The sequence below is a fragment of the Heliangelus exortis genome, chromosome 16 (assembly GCF_036169615.1).
Source record: "Heliangelus exortis chromosome 16, bHelExo1.hap1, whole genome shotgun sequence".
In the NCBI taxonomy this organism is placed as follows: domain Eukaryota; kingdom Metazoa; phylum Chordata; class Aves; order Apodiformes; family Trochilidae; genus Heliangelus; species Heliangelus exortis.
In genome coordinates, this window is record NC_092437.1 from 8,050,428 (window position 1) to 8,073,724 (window position 23,297).

Genomic DNA, 23,297 nt, shown 5'->3' on the forward strand with positions numbered 1-23,297 from the left:
TTAATTCAATAATGGGATATGGGAAGGGAGAGGTAAGTTTTTGTATAAAGTACTTACAAAAGGGCATAGCCTTTCCACGAAAACCTAGTGTAAAAAAGTCTGGTGCTGTCTTAGAGAACACAGAAAATTGCCCTAATATTGTGCTATTTTGAGAACCTTATAGTGTGTGTGGTTATGGAGGGGAATGGGTTTTATATAAATGGAGCCACACCTACAAGAAATCTGTCTCTATTCCAATAAAAAAATAATAATCAAGAAAACATTGAGAACTTGAGAATTAGACATCATGAGTACACATTTTCCCCTCTGGGGAAATGTTATTTGCTTTGCAGAATGGAGTCTTAGCAGATCTGGACTGAACTGAGTTATGCAGTCTTAATATGATTGAAGAATTATCTTGTTGACAACTGCAGAATTATATATTTGAATCCATTAGCTAAAAGGGTCCAACATTTGAATAATGGCCTTCCATTTTTTCCACTGGTCTATCAAACAAAAAATTTCCTAAAAAAAACCCTAGCAAACAAACGAAAATCTTCAAATCCTGTCATCATAGCATAGAGATAATCATTTAAATTTCCTGGTTTTAAAGGAAAGCAAGCTGTTTTATTTCACACTGGAATCAGTTTCTTCACTTAGGTCTGTACAGCTGGAAAAGTGCAAGTATTTTACAATAAACATAGAAGTCTTCTACCCAAACCCAAAAGGAAATCCATCTAATTTGATATCAAAGGAAGAATTTGAATCAACTTGCCTTTTACTGATGGAGGCCATACATTACTGATGGAGTGGCAATATGTTCAAAAGTACATAAAAGATCCCATGGAAAGAGCCAGGTTCTCATCTGATGTAATTCAGTGTAATTCTTCTGTGGCATCAGACTTGGAAGGTTTTACCTGCTTGCATCTACCACATTCCAAGCCTGGCTATTCCAAAAATATCCAAAAATGGTAAATCTGGTAAGGATGTTTTTCTTGTGACTGGTCTCATGCTGTACCAGGAAGGTATATTAGTGTGGGGAAGTGTGGTTTCAGATGGAAATTTCAAGAAAAACTTAATGACTATAAATCTGTGAAATATCTTCTGAAGAGGGGGATTTATTGACCCATGGACAGATTATAATCTTCTGTAGATGCACCATTAATACTAATAAAGTTTCAGAACTTCAGGTTGGTTTAGAAAAATCCCCATGGTTTCAGGTATTATAGGAGATTACTGTTACGGTGAGACAGATGAAGGCAGGGGGAGGAAATCTTGTTGGGTTTTGATTCCTCTTTCCTACTCATTCTTCTCCCCATCTTGCAGATCTTTTGTGGGTGAGCCAAATGTAATCCGGTTTGGCTCACTTGGAGGAATTAGGATGACTGAAAAGTATGCCAGATTTCAAAACAATTTCTAACAGTTTCTGTGATACTGTGTAAGCAACTGAAAATTGACATGTTGTGTTGTGCCCAAGTCAGCCAACTGCTGTCACTGAATAATTAGATTCTCTAGAAGAAGGGAAAGATTTTTTCTGAACAAAATTATTAGGAAATAATGTAGTAGCTATTTTATTTAGGATAGGCTCAAATCCTTCTGCTCTGAAAAGCAATTTTTACAAAAATATTTGGAACCTGGGCACCAAAACTGTCTTCCATGGGTTTTTTTTTTATCTAAAAAGTATAAATAAGGTCTTTTTGGGCATCTTTATGCTGACATACGTGTCACTTGCATGTGGACAAGTTGTTGCAGATGGTTCATGCTGGTTTTCTAATATTTTTATTTCACATGGCACATCAATTCTATCAATGTAAATTTAATATCAGACATAAGTCATGATCTAATTCTAGCCTGATAGAGTTATGACAATTGTGAGGAGAGGTAAATGCCTGATTCCCCAGGAACTTCTGCCTCTGCAGGCTGACCAGGGACTGGGGGAAGAAGTGTTCTGCTTTGCAAGCCTTTATGTCCCCTTCTACTCTTCTTGTAGAAATACAAGTGATAGCTCATTCCCTGGTTAAAAATCATGCCTAGTGAGATAAGAAGTTAGAGCCATCATTAGAAGACGCAGGTGAGGAATTCTGATCTGGTAAAACCATGCACAGTGAACATGCCAGTTTTGTGTTCCTGTGAATAATATGGAAATGCCAATCTTGTCTGGAGTGGAAGATCTGGAAGACTGCAGGGGCCAGATCCTCAGGGCACAGTTACAGCTTGCATTGGCTGAAGATTTGAAAGAGGACTATTTAAATTATTTATACTGTAACAACTGGAATGAAACTGCAATAATTGAAAAGAAAAGGATCTCTTTTTATTATGATTTTTCTTGTATTTCCTAAGCTGGTTTGTTCCTCATTTTGGTAATTCTGTCAAAAAGCAGCACAATTAAGTGCTATTTCTATATTTTTTTCAAGCCTTATGTGATAATGTTTTCTCATCAGTCCTTCCTAATTGAATACTTCAATTTGTTGTTCCAAGTCTTCTTAAGTATTTGGAGTAGTTTCTTAAATCTATAGAAGCACTAGTGGCAGCAATATTCTTTACAAAAATTCCCAGTGCAAAAACCTATTGACAGCAATTAGTAAAAAAGAATAAAATATTTTGAAAGGTTTTTTTTTAACTGATATAAAAAAATTCTCTGTGGAGAATTTCTTTTCCAAAGAAAATCCTGTCAAAGTGATAGAGTAGCATTCTTCAGAGGTTGTTAAGCAAGATGAGACATTACATTTTGACCACCCTGTTCTGCAACATGAGATCAATACATTGCAAATAGAGTAAATCATACTTTTTTATTATCACTGTTTCCTCAAAATTATTTTATATCTCTGACTTTCCTAATGTGACTTGGTCTTGCAGAGAAAAGTGCTACACTTCTCATTAGTACTTTGCAGTTACCCTTTCCCTGGCTGAGCTGGAAGAAGCTTTAAATCATGTGGGAGAATAGGGAAGGGAAAAGAGAGAAAACAAGCTTTTTGAACCCTGTAATGTAAATTTGCAGACAATTATTCATTATTAACTGCCTGAAGCATCACACCTCTCTCACCTTTGCTGGAATGTCTGAACATTAGGGTAAACAACACACTGCTGTCTTATCATAATGCGGTCTGCTTCACTGCAGCAAGAACTTGTCAGAAACAGATTGTGATGTTGACTTCTCAATAGGGGAAAAAAAGGGCCTAAATTAGACTTCTATAAAAAGAATATTGCATATTTATTTCCACAATAACACCAAGGAAAAACGTTAGTCAAGAAGCAAGCAATTGGGTGAATAAATAAGCTTGTCTTTGTTCTCATCAATTAAGTTATTACATCAGTTGGAAAACCAGTGAATTATAATACAGATGTTTAATGAAACACTGCTGTGCCTATAAGTCAAACTCCTATTTTGTGGTGTGATTTTGGCTGCATAGTTTTGTGTGTGTTAAACCGTATTTATTAGCTGATACCCATTATTATTTTGAGCAAGGTATAATTCAGTTGTCAGGCTCCAGCTCTGGGAAGGAGATTTAATCAGTGAGAGCCCGCTTTGCTGCTGAGCATAAAACAATGCGGGTTTCATGAAGCAATCACACCAGTGTGAAAAAATGGGATTAATTAGTATTGTACAAGAACAGGCAGCATGCTCATTAAAACCTTGTGAGCTGCCTCTTGATAAACTGCCACTTGATAGGGCCGCATTAATGTGACAAGGCAAAGACTTTATTTCCAAATCCTTTCTGATTATATCTCACTTTTAAGTTACCTGAATTGACTCTCTGAGGCTTTTGGAATACAAAGATCAAAATTGCAGCAAGAGATCCCCAAGACACCTGGACAAAGGAGCCGTGCTCAGATTGTGAAGCTTCAAAAGACAACTTTTTTTTGAACTCCCATTCAAACATAAATCAATAGATGTACAATGAGGCAGCTCCAAAGGTGGTAAATTTGCATTTACACTCAGCAGGTTGGGCTGGAACTTATTTGATGATTAGCAGCTATCTAATGAATCCTATATAATTCTGTGTCTATCTGCTTACCAAGTGCTTCATAGGTTTGTCAGTATATAAAGTCCTGGGCATGTTCTTATAGCTTCAAGTGTGCTCTGAGGACAGGGGAGAGAAAGGTAGGCACTACCAGCTGCACATCTCTTCCTTATGGTTGGTGTTGGTCACTGAAGAAACTTAGTCATATGTCTTTTTTTATCCTTTCTTTTAGAAATATTCTCAAATTAAAAATGTAGATTCCCACTGGAATTTGTGGATTTGTTTCTACATGACAAAACATAATAGGAGACATGCCTGAACAGCAACAATAAATGTTAGATAGGAAGTATTTTTGATCTTGGGTGTTATTTCCTTTAGGCATAATGTTTTATTCCTTCCTGAATTTATAGTGGTTCTGATGGTTAACTTGCACATAATTTTGGCTTTTTCACCCCTTTCCTTTTTTGTGGAATAGTGTCTATATTCAAATTATATCTGGACTTTTAATAGTTAACTAAATCTATCAGCTGTTTCATGATGCATAGGTGCTCTAAGATGCTGACTTTCCATGTAGCTTTAGCTGACATTGTATGTAAGGCAATTGTAATGCAATATAGTTACCTGTCAGCATATATTTGTAGGTGTGGAAAATGCCACTCAGAGAACAGAGTTCTCATATTCCCTGAAGCTTTTCCCAACTATTTTATTTTTAAGCAAAAACATCTCGTTAAGTCTAACACCCTATTTAAGTAATGCTATCCACCATGAAGTTTGAGTATTCTGTTACCAATTAGAGATTGTTTGCAACTGTACAGGTGTAATCCCACCTTGAGCTACCAGTGAAAGGCATCAAACTGGAGGCAAGGTGCCTGAGCTTGGCTAGATATGGATGAGTACAGTGCTTTACAAAGTGATGTGTTGCAATATTATTAATTTAAACCCTTAGATTTCATTGTTGTGATCTAGGCTACGTGATGCAATGCAAGATGACAGCCATTGAATTAATAGAAAATGGGATTCATCTCTTGAAATTTCACACAAAATAGAAGCAGTAGACAGACAAAATAAAGGGAGATGGATAGACAGACTGATAATACCACTAACACTTTTAAATTTCAACTGAATGGGTGAGATAATTTTAAAACACTAATGGTATTTATCAACAGTGTGATAGCAGGGAAAAAAGATCTCCCTCCCTCCCTCTCTCTCCCTCTTTCTCTTATTCCCTTTCGTTGATTGCTTTGTTGAACAAGTCAGTGAATATTTTACACTTTGTTTCTTTTATTTTAGCAAATGAACTGCCTCGAGCTAATGTAGTGTAAGTGGAAATTTCAAGCACCAATGTCTACTGCATGATCCAATAATAGGAACTTTCTTTCTCTCCTAGCTCTGTAACATAGTATAGCAGCAAACTCCCTGATGCCTCCAGGTAGTCACATGTCTGATTTATGATTATAAACTATAGCTCTGGAAGAGGTTAGCTAGGTAGTTTAAATCACTGCTTTTTCTCTAATGAGCCTGGGTCAGAGACTGTGCAGCCTTATCTGATTGTTACTACTCCTCCTCCATGGTTTGGGTTGTGATAGTGTTTTTACATATTTTGATTGTTGATGCCCTTTTAGTAACTTGTGTTACAGAAAGTTATGTGGTATCAGTTTTTCTGCTGTTTGTCATTCATCTGGGTACAAATTGGAGCCAGGTACCTAATTCAACTTAGGTGTGGACAGCTTGAAAATGGATTTAAAAAGACAAGGTAAAGATGGAGAATGCCACAGACAATGTAAGGAGTGGCTTCTTTCCCCAGTAACACTGTGTTGTAATGTTGAACTCTGTTCTTGCCTGATGTCTGATCAGACCATTGTAGCAGCATCTGAAAAGAATGAAATAAATATTAAAGATGCCTGAGATATGAAATACAGTAAAATTCAAGATGTTGTTACAGCTGAGTGTGGGAATGATTCCAGAGTAATATTCTTAATCTCTCTAAGAATTCATGGAAGGATGGGATTGTTGGGTAAACTCAAGGTACCTCTTTTGCAGATCTGTCTTGTGTGAATAGGACTTAATGGATCACCATAAGTCTTCCTCACCTTGACAACAGTGCTGTGGTCATTTTCATATAAATAAACTCTCTTTAGGCAAATTTTCCCAGTGGATTCAGCATAGATAGACATTTTTTGGCACAAGGCCTGTTAACCAATTTTTACTTTTAGGTCCATTATTTATGACCATCTAAAAGACATAATTATTTGAATTTCTGTGCCTCTCACTAGCTTAATGGAGTATCAGATACTTAATGCATGCTCACATAGCTCTTGTCATTCAAGTGTATCAAAGCAACTGATCATGTCACCCTCATCTCAAAGTAACTCATATTTTGAAATTAGTGGGGTAAAATTCGTCCTGTCAGCAAGTATTCATCTCAGCAATTAAAAAGACTTTGGTAGTAAAAGTATCTCCCCAGTAGTTTTGCACCTCTAGAGTAACATTAAGTCTTGGATGTCTGTACCTAAAAGGATTTTTAAGCAGAATATGAAAGGTTATTTTAATAATCTAGTAGTATTTGAATGTAACATGTTGTCAGCTAAAGCTTCAGACAACAGAAGTTCATGGGCCTGATTCTTCCCTGTTCTTACACATCTGAGGTCCAACTTTAACACATGGTCCACCATGAATTCCTTTATACAGAATTGTTATTTATTTATTCCCTCATCATGTACTGTTGCATGTTGCTGCCTACCTGAAATTTTTCACCCATCCTTTTTTGAACAGCATCTTGTTTTTCAGACTGCTCTGATTTGTCATGTTCATTTTGAATTCTAATCTTGTCTTCCAGCATACTCACAATTTGAGGCTGTCTGCAGATGTAATAAGTATAATCTGTTCCATCAATGAGGTCACTAATGAAAATATTGAATAGTACCAACCCCAGTCCCCTGTGGAACCTCATTTCATACAGACTCCCATTCCTTTGAACCTTTGATAAATACTCTGAGTACAGTTTTGAAACTGATTTTGTATCTTTCTGAGCACTGTTTTCTCTGAACTATGTTTCCTTAACTTAAGTACAGGGTATCTTAGAGCTATGAGAGATTTCTCTGAAAGTTAACTACATCAATTGTTTTCTGTCCACAAAACCTCCTTCCTTGAAAGAAAGAAGAAAATTAGATTGGTTCAACAGTCTTCAAGAACAAAATATCAAACTCTTCTGCTTGTTATCTTTACAGAATATGAATAACTTGAGTTTTTCCAGAAATGTAGAAGGAACTTCTCTATAATTTCCTAGTTAACTTTTTTTCTCATTCTCTTGTTTTCTGTGTTTTCCCACTTCACACATTTTTCAATATGTCTCAGGAATATCTATTAATACCTCTGAACTTCAGCCTTTTAAATAATGGAGAATGAGGCAGAAAACACTGTGAAGTAGGGTAATTGGTAAAAAAATACTTAAGTTGTCCCAATATTTTCTAACCTTTCTTATCAAAGAGTGTAGCACTGTGGTGACACTGTCTTTGTACTGCACCCTAGCCCCAGAGAAGCAATCACTAAATAGCCTGTACTGATGTCACTGGCCAATGGCTTCCTCCACCTGTTTGAGTTGAATTAATTGACAAGTTTGTACAGTCCAACTTCCCTTGGACTTCCTTTCACCAAATTAGTAATATAGCAGTTTTGGTTTTATGGCTTGTCATTCAAATCTCAGTTTGCACCTTGGATTTTCTGATGTACCTTGGACCTTGTCTGGAGAGTTAGTGTCTCTCATTAGCTTTGGAGTCTCTCATTTTTTCTCATAAGATTTGTACATCTGATCTTTCTGGTTTCATAATCTGGGGAGGCTCACTCCACCAGGGACAGATAAACACTGACCTAGCTATAGCTACTGCCTTTAAAAGACCCCAGAACATGTGGTGCCTCTGGAGGCTGAGTATCCTCATTCACTATCTGCTGTTTGTTTAATTTTCTCTGACTTTCTGGTATAAGTGTTGGAAACAGGTACTGGGATTGGATGGACCTGAATTTGATTCAGTAGTGCTTGTGCCAGTCTGGAGGAAAAGAGTATATCCTCAGTAGTTGTTCCTTCCTCCACCTTAACTCTTGTCAGGTGGTGGGCTGACACATTGCACTCCTTCAGAATTACAGCTGTTCCATCAAAGATTCAATTTGGGCCCTCTCTGTAGCAGTGAGAAATATTTCTCTACTCTAAATCACTTAGTACAGAGCGAATCCTCAAGTTGTTTTCATGCACCACCATACAGGGATCTAATTTTCTGTGATGGCTGCTTCAGTTATTGCATCACAAAAATTTCTCACTATGGAGCAGCAGGTTTCATTCATTCTATCACCACCTATAAATAAGGGCTGTGACTGGAATGGGTCATGAGTTCTTCCTGGGAAGAACATATATTGTATTATTTGTGAAGAAAATGTATTTTAAATTGCATTCTTCTAACTGCATCTTGGCTGCTGCATAGTTCATTTCTGAGCATGCTAAATGGCATTCTTAGCATCAGTGATACAGCACAGAAAAGGAGGATTCAAAATACTTATTGAATTATAGAATCATTTCTGTTGGAAGAGACTTCTGGAGGTCATCCAGTTCGCTTGGGGAAGGTATCAGTTGACACTTGAGAGTTGAAACATGCCTCAGAGATTGGGCTAGTAAGGATTTTTTAGAGACTGCTTACGTACCAGAACCCTTTTGGAACAGCACCAAATTCAGTAAGCTATATAGTTTAGAGTAAGGAACTTACAGATGTTTCAGTTCCTTCTGTTCCATGTACACTTCTGAGAAAAAAAAAAAAAAAAAGTCTTTAGATAAACATTCCAAACTGAAATTCCCAAATCCTAAATTGCGTGTTTTTCACAGTCTTAGGTTGTTAGTGCATGAAAGCAAACAAACATATTTCTATCATGGGAATTTTTCAATTTAGTCTTGATATCAGTTATTATAATGGCTGTATAGAAGACAGTGCAAAATTGCTGGCTACAATTCACATGGACAAAGCAAAATAATACATGAATTAGGTGTGCTTTCAGTCTGTAGGTTTGAAGCTTTTACTTTTGAGATTTTACTTATGAAGCTGCCCAATTATCTCATCTACCTTGTGCATTGTAATCCACCTGATCCCAGAAAAGTGTGATTAATCCTTTGAGTGTCTTTTGCACAACTTTCCAAGGCTATACTTCAAAAGGCTGTTCTGTGGGAGCAGGGCTGGCAGAGGCATTAACTTATATTGAGCTCTAAGCAACAGGATTCCTTTTTTTCTGCAGGTTCTCCATGCAAGCCAAGCAGAGAAGAGCCAAGACTTCAGGGGACTTGGAAAGGGGAGGAGCACCCCTTCATGGTGCCACAGAAACCACTTCTGTCTGCTTGTGCAGCTGCTGATTTCCTAGCCCAGCTCTCAGGTAGGACACCTTGAGCTAAAACATTTAGGAATTAAGTAACAAATATTAGGAAAAAATGAAGCGTGCACACAGCTGGAACACATGCATGTGCATTTGTAGGTTCCTGTGTTGCAGCAGTGCCTCACCCTCATTCCTTATATCTCTGTGTATGCACAAACTTGTCATGTTGCATGGTCTCGTTACCCTTGACTTCCAGCTGCACTGCATTTCTGGTTACTATTATTTTAAATTATGTATATATGTCTAATAAACTGCCCAGATGAAAAAAATAACACCAATTTATATTAAGCAGTCAACATTCAGAGAAATTCAGCATCTTAGTTATCTTTTATAGTCATCCTTTTGTCTAAAATATAAAATACAAATCAATATTCTCAAGTTGCACATTTGAGGGCCTGTCTTTATTCTTTCTGCTAGTCTGAGAAACTTCAGCAGTTGTCATGAAATAATCTTGTGTGTTAAGCTGTTGTTTCCATCTTGAAAAGCATAAAATAATTCCCTTCAGAGGAAATCCTTGAAATACTCATTTGAAAGGACTTATAAGAAACCATCTAGAATTTTAGCTACTCTTGATTTCACAAGGTTTCGAATTAAGTTTGGTCTCATTGTCATACTTTGCAGCTGATGCTACATCATTAAGTTTAAGCAAATTTAAAAATCAAAGCTATAATCTATTTTAATATTGATATAATCCCTGCCATTTTGACTTTGCCAGTCAGCCAGAGTGTTTCAACAGCTATCAGACTCTCACACAGTTTGGTTATAAACTTAAGCATGTTAGAGGGCTATTTGCTAATTTCTGGAACATCAAGAATTAGATGTGTCTGTAAAGTATGTTTTCTTAAACCAGAATGACTCCTCTGATATAGCTGATGCTCCTAGATTTTATGGAATTTTTTAAAAATTTTTTTAAAAAAATCATTTTGCAGCAATGTTACCCAGCTAAGGATGCTGAGGGAACTTGGAGATTTGGGTACAAACACTCAAATGTCAGGCTAAGCCAGGGATAATGTTTGTACTAGCAGTGAAAATAATCACTGGATGATTAAGGTCTTCTCTAACAACAAAATTACATTGCAGATCTCCTAAACTCTGAAGGGGATTCACTCTGCCTATGTTTTGAATACTAAGGGAGCTGGTGATGCAATATATATTCTGGAACACTTTGTCCACATGTTATGGGAATGCCCGCAAAGCGAGAGTTATGGGAAATATATCATCATCCCTAGACTGGAGTTTATACAGAATATTACTCTGCTATGGGATCCCTTTATCTGCATTCTAGATGGCCTGACAATGACTCCCCAAATGCCTAAAGCCAATTTAAAAAGGATTCTAAGAGCACTCTAATAGCTGAAGTTATTACTACTAAAGTGTAAATCAATGCCGTGTATGTTCCAAGGAGGAAGAGTGGGTCTGAATGAGCTTTGTCTTAATGGAAAGAGTATTTTAGGCAAATTCTACATGTGTGGAAGCTGATTCTACATGTATGGCACCATATCCTGCAGTCAGGTCTATTGGCCTCCCCTTTTCTGTAGTGTGAGGTGAATTTTCTTAGCTTAGAACAAACCTGCACTGTTGCTACTTTTTCTTAATGATTACATTAACCTTGTTAGTATTGCTGGATAAGCACTGAATATGACCCTAAGCTGGGTTGTAAATAGAAGGCAAATAAATGAGGGGCAAAAGGATAGGAAGAATAATGCAATGCTGCATTCTTCATCTCATCTGTCCTCTGGGTGTTGTGCCCAGGCTGGTGCAGAGTGGTGGCACCCAGCCCCTGCCAATCTTACCCTTTCTCTCTCTTGGTAACCCTTACCTCCTACCCCTTGGCTCACTGTGCTGTTTCTTCTAGCAAATATTTCATCATTTTAGCAGTGATTAATAGGTCTGTTGGCACTTTTGGTGGATTGTATGCTAATACACACCAAAAATATGAGTTGAGGTCATGGGCTGTGCCTAGTTATGGGCTGTAGGTTTTCTCACCCCTGATTTATATACAGCAATCTTATGACAGGCACTTTAGTCAAAAGGGATGTAAATATCTTAATTTCTGCTCATCTTGAGAAGGTTCTGTACTCTGAATACCATGGATTTTTAGGGATTAGTAGTGGAGGCCCAGTTCTGGATGTGATCCTCTATCTTTACCCATCTGCAGTTATCCAGAGATAATCAGATATTAGAGAAGGTTGAAAATTGGTCTTTTATTAATAATTAAAAAAAAAAAAAAGTGATGAAAGACTCTGATCTTGCCAGTGTCATAAGTAATGTCACTTAGTAAAGTGACTGGCACTAGCTGTAGGCTCAGATATGCCAATTATAATTAAAGCCATTATTTTCAAATACGGTTCAGTTTATTTCTGGTGGAAAGTAAAGAGAATTTTAGAGTGACAAATCTCTCTGGAAAATGCAAACTTGACAAAAAGGCTGTGGTTTTAGACTACCTGTAATAATTCAGCTTCAGGTTTGAAATGAATATTATGTTAAAATATGTTCTTTAAAATGAGTGTTGACCAACCTAACATACTGAACAACATAGGAACATGTCAGAATCACCTTGAGAAAGAAAAAAGTTTACTTACAAGGCAGAAGTGACATTTAGTTCTTCAAACAGTAGTCTTCAAACATCTGTAGTGTGCTTTTCGGAAAGGTACTGAACCATTATCCATGGCAAATCTGTTTCCCTTTTTCAGTTTTCTGAAAAGATAACCAAACTGATACCTATTTTTGACAATTATATCCAAAGATGGTGCTCTGAAAAACCAGAGACAGTGAAGCTGTTTTCTTTTTCAGGCAATAGTTCTGCTGTCAGATAGAGAAATATTGATAAAACTGAAGGTTTGGCTGTTTACTTACAGCAATGTACAGATAGTGATTGTATTTTTTAAAGCTGTGTAACACCCTGAGGCACTCGAGTCACCCTTGGTGGGTTTGTTCCCAGAAATGAATGGGATACTCAAAGATGACAACAGAATATATAAGACAACCACCAAGTAGCATCCCTGAGCAGCAACTCATACCTGTGAAGGCAGCTTTAAGCTTGGGACAAAAGGCACAAGTGGAAGGTGAGCACTACTCCATCAGGCAATCTCCCCAGTGCTCAGAACCCTCTGCCCTGGGGTTTATCTGAAGGAGAAAGCACTCTGGGTCTGTAGCTGCTCTGAAGATGCAGCTTCTGTCCTGGGCAACCTAGAACTGAGGGCTAACTGGCAGATGATGAAAAAGAAATTTTGTCACTGACCTTTGCCTGATGAGTACACCAGTCCTGCTCAGATCCAGGGGTAGTTTGGTTTCTTTTATTCCGGCTGCATTTTAGATCCATTTGCACAAGGTGATGATGCATTTGTGCTCCCAGGCATTTGTTCACCTGCCTGCCCTACTGCTGCCCAGCAGAGATTACCCTGAAAAGTGACTACGGTGCAATGACCTGGGATCTGATGTTTACACAAGGTATAGATAAAATTCCTGCTTGCACTGCAGGTGACTGGGATCTAGGCAAGAAAAGTTGCTGTAGCTGAACTTTTTTCATCTCGTCTACTGCACCGGGCAGCTGTTTTGTCATTATTGGCAGTCTTAAAATCTTGGCTTTGTTTTCTGCCCAGTAATCTTGTGTTGATGTCCTTTAGTCCCAAACCCTCTGTTTAAAAGTGTTTCCAGTTGATATGATTAATAGTTCTTGTGAGTGATCTCTATTATTAAGGACCCAAAGCTCAATTTCAAATATTTTTTGTGGTGCTTCTGGTGGGCCTTGCTGGGATAAATTAAGCCTATTTTTCCCCTGATTGCTTCTCTGGATCCCTTTGTAACTTCACCTTGTACTCCTTTCTGTTCAATACTTTTCCAAGTACTGAGAGTTTAAAGAGGTACAATAAATCCCAGATCAGTTTTTAATGACCATGGTAAGCCTGCTTGTAGTATGTCAGTAAGCTGAGCCTAAAAGCCAATGGGGAATAGGCCATTTCTGCCTTAGTAATTGCCTCCACAGAAAGATTTATAATGTCATTATCCGAATCTACAAGAAATAACTCATAGAGCTGAAATAGCCTAAAAAAATATTACAATTCTCTTAAAATCTAGTCATTCATAAATGCTAAATCATAAAACTTTTTTCAAGATGTTTTATGTTAAAAATAAAACACAGTCAAAATATAAATGTACTTTTCTTAATCAGATTCTTCATTCTTTATGTATCTGTTTTCTGGGCTGTGGTTTGGGCAGGAGAATGGTGCAGTGCACAGCCCAGACCTTGCACCACAATGCTGAAAGCACAAAGGCATACTGAAAAACCACAGAGAGGAAGAGCATTCCCAGTCATTTTTCTTTATTTGTGGGTGATTCCAGGGGGGAAGAGGGTTAGTTAGCACTGCAATAAAATTAATTTTGGCAATAAAAATCACTCCCCCCCCCCTTTCTTCCACTGTTTTCTCATGAAATGCCACACTAAATGTCCTGATAAATGTACTGCAGTACTGTTTTAAACCATTTCAGCCAGCTTCCTTTGCCCTTAGCATTCCCCAATCAGAAGATATCATTCATTTCTTTCAAAAAGCAGGAAATGTACTCTTCAATTTGTCTGGTGTTTAATAAAGTGCTAGAATTACCATAGCTACCCTCATCTGCTGATGCTTTAATACACTGTGAGATTTATACTAATTTCAACCAGACTATATTCTTCAGTGTAGAAAGCTTGTACACTTAAAAGGCCACTGGCAGTATGCTTTTTTCTTTTTTTTTTTTTTTTTTTTTTATTTTTCTTTAATCATGAGCTCCTAAAAGCAAAAGCGAAGACCTGATTTCAATTTTCCTGAAGATTTTTAAACGTTCCATTTTTTTTCGTGTTGCTGTTTGTTGTCTGTCCATGTGAGCTTGATTGCTGCATCTGAGTGGTTAGGGTTATTTTATTATTTTTCATTCATTGTTTCAATAAATATTATTCACTGACATCTCTGGAGATGTGTTGTAATGCAGTTGCTTCAGCTCAGTCAACTGATTCCTGTAATCAGTGAAAGGTTTCTAGTCTGATACTGTTTGATTCTTCACTGGAGTTCAAATTAAACTTTTCCGAGGTCTAATATCTGCTCTTAGACTGTAAATTATAGAGGCTAACACCCTTTTAAAGTGTGGCAGTTCTGTTATTATCCTGGAGAGGTCCAGGATTTCATCCCATGTCCTGTGCACCAGAGCGCAGACATATCTATAAGTTATAAATTACTCATTTCTAGTGAGCATTATAAACTTCCAGGTTCTTTGCTTTAAAGAAATTAGCTTCCTGAAACAAATTATTTCTTAGTCAGGGCACTCTGGTCTTCATAACATCACCTGAATCTAAGAGGTTTGTGGAAATAATACCACATTTATTTCCTGGTTTTAAAATTATTTATAGGAAAAAAAAAAAGATTAAAGTGTGCTTCTCCTCTGTGTGTGTAAATACAATTCTTATCAATATTATTATCAATTCTTATCAATATTAGTGGGAATATTCCTTTGCACAGAAATCAAAATACCCTGTAATACACCTATCATCTGCAACCCTCTACTATGTGCCTTGTAGCTTTACTCTGTAGATTTACTTTTAAATCATTCTCTAATTTCTGAGGCAAGTGGATGTGTGCTTTTCAGCACAGAGATCTGTGAAGAAGTCAATGCTAACTAAAAGAAACTGGAATTTTAGACTGCTCTGTCTTAATGTGTTTAGGAAAGAAAAAAAAAAGGATCTTCTCTGAAAGCCCATTTTCCTTAAGAGCTGCTGTACACTGAGTACAGTCAGATTTATAATTTGAAGTAAACTTGAGTCATTGTTGATCATTAGCTTTTAAACCTAATCTAGATCAAGATCAGAGTATAGCAACTAAAATAAAAATCCCCACACTGAATCCAAAAGCCTGTGAAGAAACTGCAGTTGATGCAAGGTGACAGTTTAGACTGAGCTGTCTTGGACCACATCCTTAAACTGGAGGAGTACAAATTCGCTTTCATCAGGATTGTTGATAATAGGATTGTAGCAGAGAGAACCTCACCACAATGAAGGATGAAAGAATATCAAAATATCCTTTTGCTCCTTCTGTTAGAGACTCATTCTCTAAGAACCAGGGTGAAATAATGAATTGAGGTTGGTTAGGATTAGTCTCTGGTTATTCACTTGGTGCCATGCTTCTTCACTATTGTATGTAGCAAATGTTTCCTGACAGGCTAACTAGGAATAATAAAAGGATAAAAGACTCTGGTGACATACTGAATGTTACAATTGTTATTCCTGTCCTCTAAATGTGGTTTACCTTTAGCAGTGTCAGAGGTAACTGTTCTCAGGGCCCATACAAATAGACCCATGAGCTGCTCAGGATAAGTGTGCTCAGCAGTGTCTGCCCACGTGAGCTCCCACTTAATTTATAAGAGTGTGTAAGTGTAAAGTGTGGGGGCTTGTCCCTATGCAGGAGTTGTTGTAGGTGTAGAGAGGAGGAATAGTTTTTATGCTTATACTTTCTCCTGTCATGAAAATCATTAGTCAGTTAGCTGTTTCATTCTTACTTTATACAAGGCACCTTTTTCCATTAAATCTTTCAAAAATGATTAGCCACTGTCAAAGTGATGATGTTTGCAACTATATATATGAATTCTCCTGAGATTTGATCTTTTTGCCAGCTTGGATCCAAAACATCTCCTGAAGTTGGTCTGCTGACTCAATAGAGAGTGCTGCATGGTGTCTGATGGTAAAGCCTTATCTTGTTTTAGCAGCACATTCTTCACCAAGTAAGAAAAATGCTGTGGCTCCTCTTGGAAGTGCCTTGCTGTTATTCCACATTGTTTCTAAGAGACTGACAAGTTCACAGGGCTTATGATGCCTCTGGAACAAGATGGTGCACATTTCAGAAGAGCTGATGAATGTTTTCATTCAGCTCAGGAGAAGAGGGTAGTTCTAGAAAGGAGGCAACTAGGTAAAATTAGGTATCTTGTTGGAAACATTTGAGCTAGGAAGGAAAGCTGGAGAGAGAGAGATCACTACAGGGAAGGGCAGACAATGTACACATGCTCAGATTCCTTTGCTGTTATGGGTTCTAGCCAACTAACAAATAGTTTGCTCTTCTGCTTTCTTTTTCATTATATAATAAATATATCAGCATGTGCAAAAAATTAAGGTGAATAGTTTAAGGTTAAGTAACCTTTGAATTACTTTGAAACCACAACTGTGTTCTGAGGACCTTATTTCTGTCTGGCTTCTAATTTAGCATGCAACTTTCCACCCTCAAAACCTACTGCACCAACAGAACCTGAATTGGGATAAATTACTCTGATATTGGCCCATGTCTAATAGATGCTATTGAAATATAAGTGAACAGGTCAAAAGAGAAATATTTAATGGGGCTGTTTACCAGTCAGTGATGGGAACAGAGAGCTCAGAATATGCCAAGACAGAGTAGTTAGTGAATCTGTCATACACATAAATCAGCCACACTCCCTCTGCATTTCTAATTGTCTCCCTAAAAAGGTTTTAGTCAACCCCTTGAAATGAAGATCTCACAAATGCATTTTTATATCGCCTGTTTGCTTTTACTTATGCAAATTTGTTCAAGAGAAACAATGTACTCAGAAGGTTCTAAAATTTTTAAAACCTAAAGATGTCTGTGGTATGAGAGAATGTAAAAAAAAAAATCAAAAAAGACAAGTTTCAAGGCTGGTTCCAGGTATAAGTAAAACAGGGCTTTGGTCAGGGAAATAACAGGGTTTAGGGAGAATGACAGTATTATGTTGTGTCTTTATGGTATTCTTCAGGCACCCCATTTCAACCCTAGCTTATTATAGAAATGAAGTGTTAGATTGACTGAAGACTGGTTTCATCTCTGCAATTTTTTGCTGGTTTTTATTGTTATTCAATTAATTTCTTAAAAATTATGGGAAATTGAAATTAGCTTCCCAGTGTGCCTGAGTCACTTTAAGAAAAGGTGAATTAACCCTCTGAATAACTTTGGTGGCCAAAGCAATGATTAAACAGCTTTGGAAAATCTGGACCATCCTTCTGTGAGTAAGTGTTGGCTTTCAGTGCTTGGGCATCTAGCAAGCAGCCAGCACCCTGGGGTGGTTATCCTAGTTTTGGCTTCAGACACACAGTATGAACAAAACTATACTTGAAAAAGAAAAGATTGTTGTATGGTCTGTCACTGTTCAGGACATATATATCTTGGAAAAAATCTTGTTAGGCTTAGAGCCCTTAAGATTAGGCATGAAGCTATCAGTCAAGATCTTGTGTATTTGACCTTCACACTTGTCTTTCACAGCTGTCAATACAGCAGACTCACAAGAATTAAAGTGAGAGCAGCTCCTGCTGTATCTGGAGGTGCAGGTCGGGCAGACTTCAGAAGACATCTCTGTCTGCTTTTCAAATGGTACATTCATGTCTGCCAACCCAAGAGCACAGATTTTTTTACTCATTCTGAGCTTGCCAATGTAGTTATACCTCTCTATTTGATATTGATGTTTAACATTAAAAGCCAAATATAGCTGTGTATCTGGAGGCTTACATTATTTTTTTCTGTGCTGAGCCTCTGCTTTGCCTTGAAAAGGTCTCGATATACCTGGCATCTTCCATGAGCACTAAATTACCACACAAATACTGAAGAAAGATGTAAAAATCAAAACTCTGAATATAATACTGTGAGTTTATGGAATTCTGCATTGCCTTAAATTCACTACAGAGCTCCTGATCATGTCAGTGGGCACTATATGGCCCCTCGTTTGTCAGACCATTTAATCTCCGTGCCTTAGCACTTCGTCTTTTGGAACACATCCTGCAGAGTTTGATTTACAGCACTGTAGAGCTGATTAAAAAGTCACTCGTTAAAAAGGTATCTTTTATTATAATTGCTAAATATTTTTTGGGGTGGTTAGTAGGTTTCACCTTTAAAATGATGTATGAATGCTGGCTCTTCTCCCAAGCTGTCGAGTCAGAGCCACTGGTTCTTAGATTTGCACTGAAGTGGCAGAGGACTTGCAGTGCTTTGCATGTTCATGTTTTCTTTTCTCAAGAAGAGGAATGTCTAGCTTATTGTTCTGGGTAGGGCAGAAACTAAAAAACTGGCTATCAGTCCAAGGTACCAGTTTCCTCTCTGAACTGGAAGAAGCTATTTAACTCATCCTCTTCCCCTTTACAAGAGCTAGACTCGGACCTATCTGCCATAAAATATTCCAAGATTGCTGTATAAAAAGCATTACACAGTTTCCAACTAGTTGTTGATTACAGGACTTAATTCAGTGAGCACTGTGAAGAGTGATAATTCTTTTCTCAGAAAAATTAAATGATGTTGTAATGGTGCACTTGCTCTTTCTTTCCGTGCCTGCCTTCTGGGGTGATCTTGGAAGCTTTTTTTCTTCCTCTACATCTTTATTCCTCAAAGTATTGGTGGTTTTGTGCTGTGTTCTTCAGTTTGCAGCTAGATACATGGAAAGAAGCTAACTCTTAGTCCAGATTTTCTTCTTGAGTCTACATATGTCCCATGAATTACCGAATTCTTTAGGATCCAAAATCTTTTCCTAGAGGATCTGCTCAGATGTAAATGGCACCCTCCTCAGCAAGATACTGTGACACAGACACAAAAAAACATTAGGGAAAAAAAACCAAACCAAAACTACTACAGTATTATTAGTGTATGGATGGAGATAGGATGAGATATAAAGGGAGACAACTAAGCTCATTTGAAACAAGAACCCAGCCAGGACTAGCAGTTACCTGATCTGTTGCAGATGTTTTAGACAGAGCCAGTGATCTGCTTTGCAAAGTATGGCTGAGGTCTGAAGGTAGTCATGAGAAGAAGGAGATCAGTCTATTTGATAGGACTGAATCTGGGTTTCTAAGCAGGTTTCATGTCAGGACACATCCCTGAAGCAGCAATTTCATAGCTGAGTTGGCAGTTTTAACTCAACTCTTGACTTGAAGTCTGCAGTCAGCCCTACAACATCATCTTCAGAGTAAGATACTGCTTTTCTAGCAGAACAAAAGAACCATTAATGACACCAATTAACCAGTGTAATTCTCATTTACACCTCTTTATTACCTTCCACACACAGTATGTGATACATTATACATCCCATTAATTGTTAACATACACGCAAGTCAAGATCTTTTATTATACTGGGTCATCTATCATTGATACAGAGATACAGATATTTTATAGCTGAGCCAACTAACGCTACTGTAGAGCAGAATCTATAACCATTTTTACATCAGATCTGATTGTGTTATTAAGCCCTTTAGAAATGCTTCATATGTAATTTGGCCTCCTCCCAAGAGGCATTTTATAGAGGGTAACAAAAAAGTGGGATCTGGGGTAAGCTGTACTCATTTTGTGTTGTGGTGTATTTTTAAAATGAAATTATTTTACAATTTTAAAGCTAGAGGTGGGGCACTGTTCTGTTGCACTGTAAATTCCACCTATCTAACAAGCACAATAGTTTTTAATTAACAGAAAACATAGGAATTAGTGAACAGGCAGCACTGAAGATGAATCTAGGTGGGATTTTTTTTTTTTTTTTAAAGTGTCAACGACTTTGCATTTTCAAAGTGTAGAAAAATCAAAACTTCTAATGCAAAAGATATAACACATTTTGCTTGTCCCCAGCAGAACTTCATTTATCAGTGAGGTGCATATGACCCATGTCTACCAGCATTAATTTGAAGCTTGGTTTACATACCCAGATCATATGGCTATTTTCATATACTCTGATCTTCAATTCCATATTATTTTTTCTCTCTCCTTGTTTTGTAGCAGCCAAAAATAAAATCATGTTTTCTCTCTAGAGGAAACATGAAATTAGATACAGGGGCTGTTTCTATTTTCTAGCTCTTACCTCACATCTGATTCCTGGTTTCTCTTAGTGCGCATAGTTAAACCTGCAAGCCTTGGCTTGGGTCTTGAAGCCCTTGTAGCCACTGCAGCATCCTGGGCAGAGGGGCTCAACAGTGCTGAGAAAGAGGCTCTTCCTCCTGCTCCTTGCTGGCTCCACCACCAGCTGTTGTGCCCCCAGCAAGGCTGGAGCTCAGCTGCCCAAATGCTCACCCTGCAGGCAGGCAGGACCAATGCGCTGCTGCCAGGCTCCCAGGGAGCTGCAGCAAAGGGGCTCTCATGCAGAATGATTTTTGGAAGCAGCTACTAACAGTATCACTCCTCAGCTGAACCTGGAGACTAACTGGGTGAGTGTTTTTCTTCTGCTTTGCTCCTGAGAAGTCTCAGTTAACAGCACCCTTCCCGGACAGAACCGGGACTTGCTTCTTAGAAACCAAGCAGAAACTGTATTTTAAAATTTGGCCTTGTGTCTGTAATGAAAAACAGCATTGCTCTTTACCTACTCAAGGCTAAAAAATCACAAGGGCTGTTGTTCTACTAGTGCCTGCAGTAAAAAGCTTAAACATGATGAAGTTTAACAAAGAAATGCTTTAGGCAATAATTAAGCTGGCAGGTAACAGGAGCCAGAGCCCCTTGGTTGAGATGGGTGCCTGTGTGTGCTCTTCCAGTGGTTAAAGGAAATCAAGCATCTTGTCTTAAGTCCTGGAAAGGATGGAGAATGCAATTGGCCAGATAGGTGTGTGTATTCTGCCTGAAAATTTCCAGTGGCTGCCCCTGCTAGCCAGTCTGGTTGTAATAGGCTGGTGGGCTTAACCTGAAATAATGTAGTACTTACATTTAGCCTTTCCTAAAGAGAATATCTGCAAGTGATTTTGAAACTGAATTTCAGGGGTGTCTGTGTGATGGTTCCTCTGTGCCTTGTACACAGTGAAAAAACACATTGAGCAAATCCAGCCATGGCCATGGACTGATGCAGTGACAGACAAGGAGGCAGATGTCCACCTTGGTGCAGCTCCAGCCACGGGGCAAAGCTCGTGTGCACCCAGTCAGCTACCAAACTGAGCTGTAAAAGCTCTCTACCTGGTACACAGATTACTTGTTCATTCATATACAAGTTTGCTGCAGAATAATATATAAAGAAAAGCATCTGTGCATCTGCTGTGCTGACTTGTACTTCTAGTACTGTAGTTCTGCCTTAGGCAGAATTCACAGAATCTGGTGCTGGGGAAGTGTAGGACCTGAGAAATTCTGCAGTCCATGTCTGCTGTTGGAAACCTCTTGGTAGCTGCTTGCAAAGCTGCTTGTCCCTAGTCCTGTCCTGCCAAGGAGGGCGGGCAGGCAGCCTCCTGCAGGCAGCACCCCAGGCTTTGCTTGGATCCAGCCAGACCTGAGTGTCACTCACCCCAGAAAACTGCTTCACACTATTCTAAATCTAGCTTCCATTATCTATATTCCTTAATTAGAGCAAATGAATACTAATTATTCATGGCTAGTATTTTATCAAGATGAATGGCAGTAGCAGCTGGAGACTTAGCCCATTAGACTTATATCTGTTATATACAAAATGTTGATATCTTCACTTCATGTGTGCTATTCTGGTGCACATTTAGAATGGAAGTGATTTGAGGCTAATGCCATGTCAGTAAACAATTAAATATCACTGACTGAGAAGCTGATGACCCTAAATAGGGAGCACAATGTTTAAGGGAAAAGGAGGTTTGCATTAGCATAGCCCTTATAATAGGTGCTAAACATTTAAGTTCACAGCAGCTTACCTTTTGGGTAACTTCCCAAAACACCACTAACTTTCATTGTTTTCATTTTCTAAGTATGCATAATTTCCCTTTAAAAATAGTGTACATGAAGAAAATATTGAATTTTATCAAAAACAATAATTATGTCAGCTATGTTGAAGGCAGAAATACAGCAGTGAGTATTTTATATGAAGAATATGTATTTGATGATGTTAAGAGTTAACATGTATAGTAGTAAAAGAGGGGGATCTGGGGTTTATTTTATTTTGTCTTTATTTTCCTCCTTCTGTATCACAAGGACCACAATTCTCCAGGCTAGACACAGTTTCTTTAGCAGGTAGTAACGATCATCTTAATTTGTGATGTGATTTTTGGGCTGGTAGAATTCACAGCAATACTAATTCTAATTCCTAATATTAATCTTGAAGTTTCCATTATACCCAGTTAAATCTTTTAGGCTGCTCTTATTTTTTCTTTTTCTTTACAGCTTTCTATAGGAAATAGTTGCAGGAGATTTCTCACCCTCCCTCTCTTACGCATCCCTGGGCTGTACTTGCCGTGTGCTCAAAAATCTTTCTACATACATTCATTTTGTTCTTTTCACCTGTGAAGCATGTTGATAGTTATTGTGCAAACCTCAGCCTCGGGCTGCACTGCCCTGGATTGCACAGCTGAGCTGGCAGGGTCTGGTTTTGTCTCTGTTTATGTAACTCATCCTGGTATCTTCTGCCCTTTTTACGGAATCAGCCTTTGTCTAACTTGCTTAACTTTAGCTCTCTTGTGCTGTTAACCATGTCCTATCTTTTAATTATTTTGTATTCTAATTTATATCCTATTTTTCTTTTTTTTTTTTTTTTTTTTTTTTTTTCTTTTTTCTTTTTTTTTTTCTTTTTTTTTTTTTTTTCTTTTTCCCTGATTTAAGATTCAGAGCATTTCTTGTAATGGATTAAAAGACATTTAAGTCAAACCATAATTTGTAGATAAATGTTACATACGTAAAAAAAGCTTAAACTCCCAGATTAAATTATACATTCTAGTTTCTTCTTCAGCTTTTAGTCTCTGGAAGCACAGACACACCAACAGTTCTGAAATGCTGTTCCCAGAAGGACTTACTGCAGAAGTAACACAGTTCCCAGAAGAACTGGGCACAGAAGTAGCATCCTTTTATTCCCTCTTGCTTTTAATCATTTCTGCATTTTAGGGATGGGGGTTATAAAGATCAAGTAGTAAATCCTTGCAGAGCTGAAAATACCTGGTCTTGCAGCCTCTGTGTCCTCTGTTCTGGCCAAAAAGCACTTCTGCAGTTCTGGAAGGAACTTAATATCCTGTCAGTCTCACATGGGGGGGAAGTTTCAAGCTGCCAC

At 37.9% G+C, this 23,297-nt stretch overlaps 1 long non-coding RNA gene across 1 annotated transcript in view; it reads left to right on the forward strand.

Moving 5' to 3' along the window:
• Positions 1-9,217: 9,217 nt before the first annotated feature.
• Positions 9,218-23,297, forward strand: part of LOC139803555 (uncharacterized) — a 138,832-nt gene continuing 124,752 nt past the window's right edge. The window contains exon 1 of the long non-coding RNA XR_011729049.1: positions 9,218-9,347. This is a non-coding gene — a long non-coding RNA (uncharacterized lncRNA). The remainder of the gene's footprint in view (positions 9,348-23,297) is intronic.